The sequence below is a fragment of the Gallus gallus genome, chromosome 1, assembly GCF_016699485.2.
Source record: "Gallus gallus isolate bGalGal1 chromosome 1, bGalGal1.mat.broiler.GRCg7b, whole genome shotgun sequence".
NCBI lineage: Eukaryota > Metazoa > Chordata > Aves > Galliformes > Phasianidae > Gallus > Gallus gallus.
Window position 1 is genome coordinate 135,367,598 of NC_052532.1, and position 11,508 is coordinate 135,379,105.

The 11,508-nt window shown below is 43.1% G+C and overlaps 1 long non-coding RNA gene across 1 annotated transcript; it reads left to right on the top strand.

Annotated features, from left to right (window-relative positions):
• Positions 1-6,228: 6,228 nt before the first annotated feature.
• Positions 6,229-10,596, top strand: LOC107051986. Its single transcript, XR_001464015.3, has 3 exons — positions 6,229-6,333; positions 6,659-6,735; positions 9,565-10,596. It is a non-coding gene; the product is annotated as an uncharacterized LOC107051986 (long non-coding RNA).
• Positions 10,597-11,508: the final 912 nt, after the last annotated feature.

Genomic DNA, 11,508 nt, shown 5'->3' on the forward strand with positions numbered 1-11,508 from the left:
TGTGGAGGGAGTCTCTGTTGGCTGTCCCACTGCCTTTGTATGAACTGATGAGCAAGGTGTGACCTCGGGGAGGCAGGGCTGCAGGCAGCCCTCAGCCCAGTCCCAGGGCAGCAGGCTCTGGGCATTTGCAACAAAGGACCCTGGAGGAGGCTCAGATGCGAAACAGAAATGGTTCTGCTCCCCGTTCAGTGTGAAATAATTGCCTGAATGCATGCGAGGAAATCCTCTCCTCGGAGCAGCTTCGGGGATATGACAGAAGGCCTGCTCCACTTCTGCCAAAGATAAAGCAATTTATCCTCCTTTCTGCTATTTCTTGCAGGAGAAAGCCCTGAATTTTTCCCAAGACATGACAGCGGTGCATATGAGGATGCGATGAGGAAAGAAATTGGCTGAGGGGTTGGTTTTATTTTTTTGGGCCACCGCGGGGCTTTTTCTAGCAGAGGAGCCGTGTCAGCGATTTCAGAGACTTTATCCCCACTCTGCTGAGGCTGATGCTGCTCTCACAGCACACCCGCCCTGTGCGAGGCTCTGCTGGCAGAAACCTGCCCTCATGTTTGGGGTGAGCTGCAGGCACGTTGCATAAGCTGCCTGCCCCGTTCTCTTGGCGCTTTGGTGTCAGGCTCACTGCTCTCTCTCCCCCTTGCGAAAGTTCTGTGCTTGGGTTAGCATTTAAACACCATGTGTATATATATATACCTGCATTGGTGCACAGGTATAAGCAAATATACGAAAATATGGATTCACAGATGTGTATATACACATACTGGACAGAGATTCCAGATATCAGACAGTGCATCTACCTGTATGATCATGTAGCAATATCTACATATGATAGATTGTCTATATATTGTAATCTTTATTATGAAGAACTTCACTGAAAATACTTCCTCTTTTCCCCCATTCTAATTTTTATGTATTGTTCCTTCTCTTCCTTTCCCATTTCTCCTTTTTTAAACGTATCACCTAATAAATAGAGACTGCAATTGCCTTGGAACCAATTATTCGGTGATATATGCCAAAGGATGATAAAAACCTTGTGCATGTTTGTATGTAAAGGGGAAGCACCTGAACATGCACATCGTGTCTCTCACCAGCAGTGCTCATCTCACTTCCCTGCAGTTTAATACAGGGACATCACTGCGCTTACATGGTATCTTATGAAGGCACAATACGTAAACATATACGCAGTTGAAAAGAATGGTGAAAATAATGTGGATGTTTCTTATCATACTTAAATACCTCAACTCGAGCATGTTTTTGCATGGGTATGCGTGTCTTATTCCTGTATGTCTCAACCAGCCTTCCTATAAGCGCATGTGTGTGGGAGTAAGGGATGTGATTATGTATTTGCATACCATTCCACATGAATGTAGACTGAAACTGAAAACATGGAGGGAATTATACAATCTATTTTTAAAGCCCGCATTACTGCGAATGTTGCTTCATCAAGCTTTTATCATAGCCGATTAATTATGTAGAATGAATGATGATGAGTTCTCTTCTTATCTTCTGTCTCTGCACCGTAGAAAAAGCTTGAGCCAGGTAGCTGTGGGACACTTGCAGGCAGGTGCTCAGGCAGACAGTGCAGTAAGTACCGCAGTGTTATTTGTTATCCTCTGGACATCCTGAAGATACCAGTAACTCTCCTCATGCATGAGATTATTGATCTCCACGGCAGTAAGAAAAGATGAAAAGGTCAATTTTAAAAATGAGAACAGTGGGGACCACTTGTTATGACAACAGCTAATGTCGGAAATTTGTGCCCTCGCCTTTAGAGAAGGTCTTAGTTATATTAACAATATTGATTTACTGTGAGAAGATGATATTTTCCTATCTTTTCATCTTCATACTGCCTCTATCCAGGGCTCGCAGCACAAAGCTGCTATTAGTTTTCATAGCTACCAAACCCCTAATTTTCTTCTTTTCCAACATGTGAGCTACTCACATCAGGCCACCTGCAGCACGGATACCTCAGCAGGCACAGACAGGATCAGTGATATTGATAGAGTGCAATCAGATAGGAAAAGGGGCTAGCAGGGTACGTGGCTGTTTTTAACAGGGGAAGTAAAGAATAAGTACAGTGGTCATGTGGTAGAAAAGCACGACCCTGGCTGGAGGAAAAGGAGTCTAAGAAATCCCAGGGCTTACAACTTCAGAGCTTGGGAATACTGGGTCCAGAAGGCACCCCACCCCAGAGGGACATCTTTGGCATGACAGCTACAGCTACTGCAAATACAAGGCTTTGCTTAGCTGTGGGCACAGCTGCATCATGATTCAGACAATAAAGAGCACCAGTGCTGCTAGCCATTTTAACTTTAATGTGAGCTTCAGAATAGTTCTTAAAACCTCACTGTTAGAGTTGTCCTGACACACAAAAATTCCTGCCTTCCTGCCTTTCTCCCTCCCTTCTTCCCTCCTTCCTCCCCTTCTTCTTCGGTCCCTCTCCCCCTGTCTTCCTCCCTCCACCCCTTCCTTCCTTCCTCTCTCCTCCTTTTTCTCTCTCCCTCTTTCCTCCCTCTTCTTATCTCTCTTTCTCACCCCAGTGCTGTGGAAAGCATAAAAGGACGGTCTGCATTCTCAGAGGACCCAATTACAAATAAAAGCTAACTTCCATGCTTCCTTGACCTCCAATGCACCTTTTTTAAACAGTATCACCTAGCTGTATACAGAAAAGCTGACCTAGAGTTCCCAGTGTTTTTGGGTTTGATGCAGCTGAAATTCTTTCAAAGATGTCAGCCTTGAATTATTTCTGTCCAACGGAAGGGAATGAGGTATGTGAGATTACTAGGACAGCTTGATGCTGTTACTCACAGTGAGTCAAATTCAAATGCCCTAAACAAAAAAGTATCTGTATAGGAGACAGCCACTGATAACCAGAGGTTTTAGATTAGATGTTTAGTACAGGAGGAAAGAGGTGTGGAATCAAATTGGAAAGCTGTTAATAAAACTAGTGACCGTGGTGCAATGGAGCACTTGAATGATCAAACAAATATGAGTTTATAAGAAAGTTGGAGAACTCTAAAAGAAACCTCATTTGCAGCATATCTGTCTGCAATCCTTCTGATAGGGAAAACAAAATGGAGACAGAAACTGCCTGTGTGCTTTAGAAAGACTGCCTGTCAGACTCGATTAAAGTCCACAGGAAAATACAAAAACAGCAAGAAAACAGAATGAGTTAAGGATAGCCAAAGGGGCACCAGATAAAATGAATACAGTACCAAAGAGGAAACAGACCTCTTTCTAAAGAGGGAAGTGAAATAAATTGTTACAAAATACGAATAATACAGAACTATTTTCAAACTTCTTTGTTTGTAGAAAGAAAAACGAAGATGGAGTGCTGGCGATTAAGAAGTATTGATAACATTTTAGGCGTTGATGAAAAAGCATGCAAAAAAATATTTGTTAAATTAACTGCCCTGACTAAATTCATCCATAATATTGAAGGAAATTTTATTGAATTGCCTATTATTTCTTATGTCTCAGAGAAAAGGGAATGTACACTAAGATGGGGAAGATCCAGCTTGCCAGTTTAATCAGGGAGGCGTGATGTAGGTATTGAATGTCCCATTATAATCAGCAGCAGTGTAAGACTTCATTCAGCTCTCATATACAGGTACGGCCTGATGGCCCCAGAGGATGTGAGATGCACACTGGGAAATGATGGATGTGCCACAGGAACTGCAGGGAACCCATGTCTCTCTGGAGCACAGAGTGGGAGGCCAGACAGGATGAGACCTGTCTCAGGTATCTCAAAGTGCTCCAAGTATCTCCCATTAACCAACTGAGCTGGGAGCCTGGAGCAGGAGTGACCTCCAAGGAGAGCCCCACACGTCTGTCTTCACACCAGCTAGATATTAAAAGTTCCTACCGTATTCCCTCAGTGGACAAACAAATCAGTACAATTACTGACAGCTAAAAATCATTGTCTAAGATGATGTCAGCCAGTTTTTCTTTGGGCACCGTGAAATCACTTTGTCAGGGACAACACTTGGAAACACCAAGTGTTTCCACCACTGTGGAAACACCATTGTGGCATGGCCACAAATGACGAGTTTGTAAGAAACCCCTACAAAAAGCCCAATGGGTTGTTGTTCCCTTTAAGTCTGTCAGAGTGCTCCTATCCTCTGTGTCCTGCACTGGGGTTTGCTAGGGAGAGGTGGTTCTATTTAAAAGCCAAATCCACATCATTATCTAAATGCCCCATCACAAACACTATGGCACAGTAGGCCTAGACTGTGATCTCCTCTATTTGCTGCCTTCTTGGTGTGAAACAAATCACATCCCCTTCCACTCTGGGGCTGTGTGGAGGGGGCTGACACGAGCAAGGCCTCATTGCACTCTGGGGGAGAGATGGCCAGTAGAGACAGAGGGTGCTCAGTCAGAGGGGAAGCAGAGAAAAGCCTCCTTCAACAGCTCTGAAACACAACAGTGCAGCTCTATCACTTCTGCTGAGGTGTGAGGTAAATAAAATGCCAAAGAGAGGGGGAGGATTCCTCTGAGAGAGATGTGAGTGCCACTGGAAGATGGTCAGTATGAAGAGATGAAGGTGAACATCTGAGCAGGAGTTCCATGAGGATGACATCTGTGAAATTACAGGAAGGAATTTGGAAAAACCTGCTTCTTGTGTACGGAGGGAGCAATAGTGCGTGGTAAGGCAGGAGCTCTCTCATGGATAATAACTGTACCCCAGTGGAGAGATGTTCACGCTGTAGTTTAACACAAGTCACAGCTCTGGCAGATGCACAAATAGGCTCTCTGTGCACCTTGATTATGACATTATCATGTCCCTACAGTGCAAGTATATGGAAGGTGTCTGGTAAGAGCGTAGTAAAGTCTAACTTAAACAATCCTCAAGAAACGTGATAGTTCCTTTTTTTTTTTTTTTTTGCATTAGCAAATAAATAAAATTCTGAAGTACTCCTTTATGGTCAGCATGACTTAAATTTCAAGTGTTTCTACCATACAGTGCAGCACTTCTCAATGTGACTTGGGAATTCATGTAGTTATCTTGTAACCAGCACAGACTGGGGTCAAGAATGTGACCGTCCACTATGAATAGTTCCCACTTACAGCTTCAGTACATATATTTTTAGAACTACTTATTTTTGGCTTAATGCATCTAGTGGTGGGGTAACTGGATTTTTTTCTCTTCCTGTGCCCACTTTCCTTTTAAAAAGCGTGGACTGCTGTCTACTCGTGGTGTGATCAAATGCATTTGACATTTCTCTTGTTTTCACTTAAAGATGAGAAAAGACTGAGTTTGGTATCTACGTATCTGTGCATTTGCATGTCCATTTATTATCTGAATATTCAATGACAGAATCTGCACAAGCAAATGAGGCATACAACTATACAAACCCACTGAAAAAAAATGGGCCATGTGTGGGTGTGTGCATCTAAATATTTTAGAAGCTGAACAACCACCCTGGAGAATTTTAGGTTAGAGATAGATAGACAAATTACATGTCCATCTGAATCTTCATTTAAGCAAAGGCTTAGAGATGAACAGACATAAAACCACTCTTGTTGCCGTTCTCCAAGGCAGTGGATGTGCTAGCACTCTGTGTGTCCTTCCTGAAGTGCTGTGCTCAATGGGGCTTCCTGCTTTTGCAGCTGTGGAAAATAAATAAATAAATAAATAAAGCAGCCACAAGGTCGGTCTGGGCTGAGGTGCTATCTAAAAATATTGTTAATGATCTATTTAAGTGCTGCAGTACAACAAATGTTAGCAGTGGCATCACTGCCGAAAGAGTTTCATCTACAGATTTGCCTGGGGGAAGCTTCACTAAAAAACCTGAAGCACCAGGGGGTTTTCTGGTGCCCAAGATGGAGGCTTTCAAAGCTGCGGTTTTTCACTTAGGCATCTACATTGAAACTTAAAAAAAAAAAAAAAAATTATTCTGACCCTGGAGATTTCTCTTTCTCTATGATGTTACACTTAAAGGAACCAAAAGACAACACCACAAAATGGGCCGCCAAAGGCTAGTCTAAGGTTCTACCACAGAGAGAACGTGTGGACTCAGGCACTTGCTGTGGCTGAGCCTGAAGCACGTCGCTCGTTTTCCAGACAGCAGGCTGGCCTCACCTTCTAAGAGTCCTCACAGATTACTAATATTTAAGTGCCAGGTCCTGCACTTTGGCCACAACAGCCCCAGGCAATGCTACAGGCTTGGGGCAGAGTGGCTGGAAGACCGTGTGGAGGAAATGGACCTGGGGGTATTGGTCAATGCTTGTCTGAACATAAGCCAGCAGTGTGCCCGGGTGGCCAAGAAGGCCAATGGCATCCTGGCTTGTATCGCCCAATACACCAACCTGAAGGGAGCTTGTGGCAAGGTAGGGATCAACCTCTTCTTCCACATAAGTAGTGATAGGACTAGAAGGAATGGTATGAAGTTGTGCCAGGGGAGGTTCAGGTTGGATATTAGGAAAAATTTCTTCTCCAGTAGAGTGGTCATGTTCTGGAATGGGCTGTGAAGGGAGGTGGTGGAGTCATCATCTCTGAAGGTGTTCAAGGAGTGTTTAGATGTTGTACTAAGGGACGTGGTTTAGTGGGGGAAAAATGGTGATAGGTGGATGGTTGGATTGGGTGATCTTGGAGGTCTTTTCCAACCTTGGTGATGCTATGATTTTATGATTACCTCCTGGCTTCCTATTGTAGTTAGTCCTACCATGAGGCTGGTCTTCCATATCCACTTAAGCTACTGCCAGCGTTGGAACACTTCTTTTAATTAATGGGTGAGTTGATGATCTCATATGTTTATCTACAGGCAGTTTTGTTACTTTTCAGTAAGTGCAGGCCTGAAGTGATGCAAAGCCACTGCATCTAATGGCTGCATCTGTTTGTCTCCTCCAATGGCAGACTGGGCTGTGGCGTGGGGCAGGAGGAGAGGGATGTACTCAGCCGTGCTGTGGGCAACATGCATGGCTAACAGCAACTCCTGGAGCCAGGTCCAGCAAGCTCCTCTGAAAGACAAACAATCACATAGCAGCTTTTTGCATGACACACCTACAAGAGAGCATCATTCATTCCAGAGATGTTGGCAGATTGTCACAGTGATTCTTGCTGGATTTCTGTCAAAAATTACACATTTATTTTTTCTTTAACAATGGAGACTTTTCAGTTTTGTCTACTAATTTGAAGAAGCATCCCAGGAACACCTTTCCCTTTCAGTTCCTGCTCATTTTTATTGGGATGGAAAGGAGAGGAGAGGAGAGGAGAGGAGAGGAGAGGAGAGGAGAGGAGAGGAGAGGAGAGGAGAGGAGAGGAGAGGAGAGGAGAGGAGAGGAGAGGAGAGGAGAGGAGAGGAGAGGAGAGGAGAGGAGAGGAGAGGAGAGGAGAGGAGAGGAGAGGAGAGGAGAGGAGAGGAGAGGAGAGGAGAGGAGAGGGCAAATGTCTCTCCACCTATATTTCCCAATAATGGTGTCTGAGCTGGCATATATCAAGCCCAGAAGTAAAGCAGACTGGCCTCATTATAGAGCATAGAAGCTGGAGCATGCTTATATAAATCTGTGAACTAGAAACTATGAACTTCCTTGTTTTGTTTTCTTTGGGGATTGCTAAGTAGTTTGCCTTGTGCATTATGGTGCCATTGAATCAGGCAGTTCTCTGGTTCAGCCCCATACAGAGAGTTGTTGGTGCAACCAGACAAAACAGCAAATGGCCCAGCCTGGTTGATCCTGAGAAGCTATCCATGCCTATAAAGGTCTGCAGGAGGGTTGAATCCTCCTAGAGCAGCAGAGCACATTTGGCTTTGAGCTATTGGCCTTAAGCTATCCTAGCATCATTACTATGCAACTTTTCTGGTCAGAAAGTCTCTAAACCACTGAGGTTGGGAAGCACTGTGGAAGAAGCAAACAAGTCCAAGCCGTGCTACCTACCCTCAAAGGTCCCTGTGGGCAGCACCTGTGCAGGTGCCCCTTCTCCATGTTTCCCTGCCCTGCTGTTCCCAGAGCTGCTGAGCAGTGTCCATGAGGACATCTCTGCTTCTGTGCGTGGGAGGAATGTGCTCTGACCGGAGAAGATGCCTCCATGTACAGATTTTGGAAAGCATGTTTTCCTCATCAGTAAACAAACTATGAGTCATTGGCAGTCACATGGGAGAAGATGAGATTACAAAGAATGTATAAGCAAATAAATTAGCTCCCTTTAGTCATGGCAACAACTCAGCGTTTCCACCCAAATGTTTTATTCCAATTCATCTTTCTTGCTTTATTTTTGTAACACTGTTGCCCTTCTACTTTGGGGAATTCTAACAGAGTTTGTTCAGAAATTTTTCAAAGTGCAGTTCTTGTGTAAGACCGCATTTGGAGACCTGGTCTTTATGTTTTGCCAGGGGACAGCTGTGGGGAAGGAACAGAGTGGTGACCCTCTCTTCCCCGACGATGCTGCAGGTGTTGGTGTGGCATTTGCCACTCAACGTGGGAAAGGAGCTCTTACCCTATGGATGCCTCTAGTCAACCCCCACCCCAAATGTGGATGTGTGAATCTCTGTCTGTAGGAGCAGCTTTTGAGGTTTGCTGATCCCTGTCCTCGAGCACAGATGTTGGAATAGTGCAGTCCCAAGAATCATGCCTCTCTGGGGACATCTCTATTTAAAAACACAGTTCTGTTCCAATCTGTTTCCATTACATCTGCATTTTAGACTAGTCAATGCAAAGTGTTCTGTTTTCCACAGACCCTGCAAACACAGAAATCTTGTGGGAGAGCTGGGTGTCTCTCCTTGTTTGAAGTTCTGTTCTTTCAAAGGTGATGTCCTGATAATAGGTAGCAAATGGTCTAAAAATAACATAAGCTCTTGAATAAATTGAATATTTATTACAACTCCTATAACATCAGGCTATGTCAAAAACACTCGCTGATGGATGGAAAGTTGGAAACTTTTGGAATCACTTCCTGAATTAAATGCCTTTTAACACAGTCCTCATCTATAGGCTGCCACAAGTGGATGGTACATTTTTCACTAAAATGGGAAAAAGACTTCAGAGGCCATTCTAGAGAAATGAATTATTCAAATATTACTTTTATTCATACATCTTCCCAAAGCTATTTTCCCATCAATTTTGTCCCTCCTTATACGAGATCTAAGAAATTTAAGTAGATGGCATATCCGCCTTTTCTAGCACACTCTCCAATGTTTTCAGTAGAAGTAATGCCTCGTTATAAATTATTAATAATAATAATAAAGTTACTGCAACTGCTTTCATATCTGAGCGATGTTGTTGCATATACCTCTTCTAACTGTAGAACTCAGTGCTAATCCAAGCCATCCAAGCAATGATATATTCTTGGTAGAGGAAGAAGTATGCGAGCAGCCAACAACAGTAATATAAATCGGCACAGGCTGCCCAGGGAGGTGGTGGAGTCACCATCCCTGGAGGTGCTCAAGAACTGTGTGGATGTGGCACTGAGGGATGTGGTCAGTGGGCATGGTTAGCGGTGGGGGTGGGCTGGTGGTTGGAATAGATGACGTGAGAGGTCTTTTCCAACTGCAATGATTCTATGATTCTATGAAATCTCATCACACTGTAAATGAATGAGTTCTATTTCTTTATTTTATTTTTCAGGTCGCTTTCACCTTTTGTTCCACTGTATATCACTTATTTCCAATGGCAACATTTTATTGAAAATACTGTTTTCAGTCATTGAGAAGAGATGATGTGAGGGAAGGAGAGAGAGAACAGCAGCACGGAACAAGCTTTAGCCCCTGTGAGCATCATCAGCCAGTGCAGTGATTGCTAACATGGCAGGTAATGGGCCTGCAGCTGTCTCTTCCCTGCTGTTTAGACAAAGAGCCTTCTTTTTCCTGGTCATGTAAAGATCTTTAGGCTGCAATAAATTAAAACTAACCTGCTAAACTCTCAAGGCTCTCAAAACTGGGAGACACTGTTAGTAAAGGTTTAAACTGGGGACATAGCAGATTATTCATGCAGGAAACTTAAAAGGCTATGGAATTTGTTCCAGTGTGGTAGATAACTTTTTCATTATCGGCGGTAGCAATAATCATAATCTTAGTTCTGTGGTTCAGTTTATGGCGGTCATAATTTATGATGAAAGAGTTTACACTTAACAGTAAAAGTGAGGGGACAGCAAAATTCTGTTAAAGGTAATTAACTCCAGGGATGTAGAGCTGAAGGCCACACAGGCGAGCACAGGATGAACAAAGAGAAAAATCTATATGGATGACAAGTTTTATACTCTTTCTTCACGTGGGGCAACCTTAAGGTGTCTTCTTTTTAATTGACACTCTTGATGAATCAGTTTAAATACTACAAACCCATATTTTGTTCCTGTTGTTGATGATGATGATAAGGGCATCTGACAATGAAATCTGAACAAGAACAGGTCAGGTGGAGCAATATGTGGGTGAGAGCACTTCCTCTGCACAGAGCAGGGTAAGACAGACTGTGTGTAAACAAGTGATGATTCATTGTCTTTCCTTTGAATGAAAAGAGCTAATTTGGCTCTAAATCCTCCATGCTTCTTCAGTACTGAGTGCAGAGCTGATTCCCCAGCACTCTGAGATGCCTTCCTGGCAGACTGCAGCTGTTGTAACCCTCGGAAGGGACCAGACTGAATAAATCACAGCTCCTGCTTTACTGTTTGTTGTTTGCTTTTATTTGGATTTTTTTCTCCCTTCTTTCAGGGATGGAAAGTAGATCTTTATAAAGGAGTCTCATGGAGAAAAAATAAATTAATGCTTTCGAGGCAATTCATCTCATTTGAGTTGTTCATTTAATAGAGAGGAAAGAGATTAAAAACCAACTCTCCAAAGGCTGGCTCTGGTAGAGCAAGGAGCACTACCCATCTCTGCTTGTCAAGATCTAATGCTATTAGTCCCCTCGCTACTGTATAACACATACGTGGGGTTAGTAGTTGGATACTATTTATGTATACTAAGTAGATGGATACTATTTAGATTATAGATAAGGTAGGAAATTGACAGTTGAGTTTATTTTTTTTGTCTACATCTGAACTGTCAAAAGCACTTGAAGCAAAATAATTTTAATTCTTATTTTATGAATGTAAAATGGTTTATCTTCCTGTTGAGACAGCAGATGGGAGCAGTGGAATCAGGAGCTTTGTGGTGAATTTCATCTCCGGTAATGAATTGCTTCCTGATCAAAGGCAACACTCCTAACTGCTGTACACCATAATTTCTTTGTCCTAAATGTAGCTCTGTATAAAGTTCCCCTGCCTCATGGGAAACTCAAGCAATGACCAGAAGTGCATGTATGGAAAATACCATATTAGTGCTGCTATCACTGATATTTAGGCTGATGATTTCTAGCTTAAGTATCCAAAACACTCACTGTTAACTTCACTTAACTTCACTGTTAACACATAGTTAACTTCTGTTGCACCAGCTTATGTTACTGCTTATGTGCTGCTGTAGATACGGGTGATACTCTCTAGAAAAACATAACAAAATATAGCTTTGACTGGGGCTGCAATTTAAAGTCATGTGAACAATATGAGCCATGCTCATAGCCTCACCTATAGAGCTCACT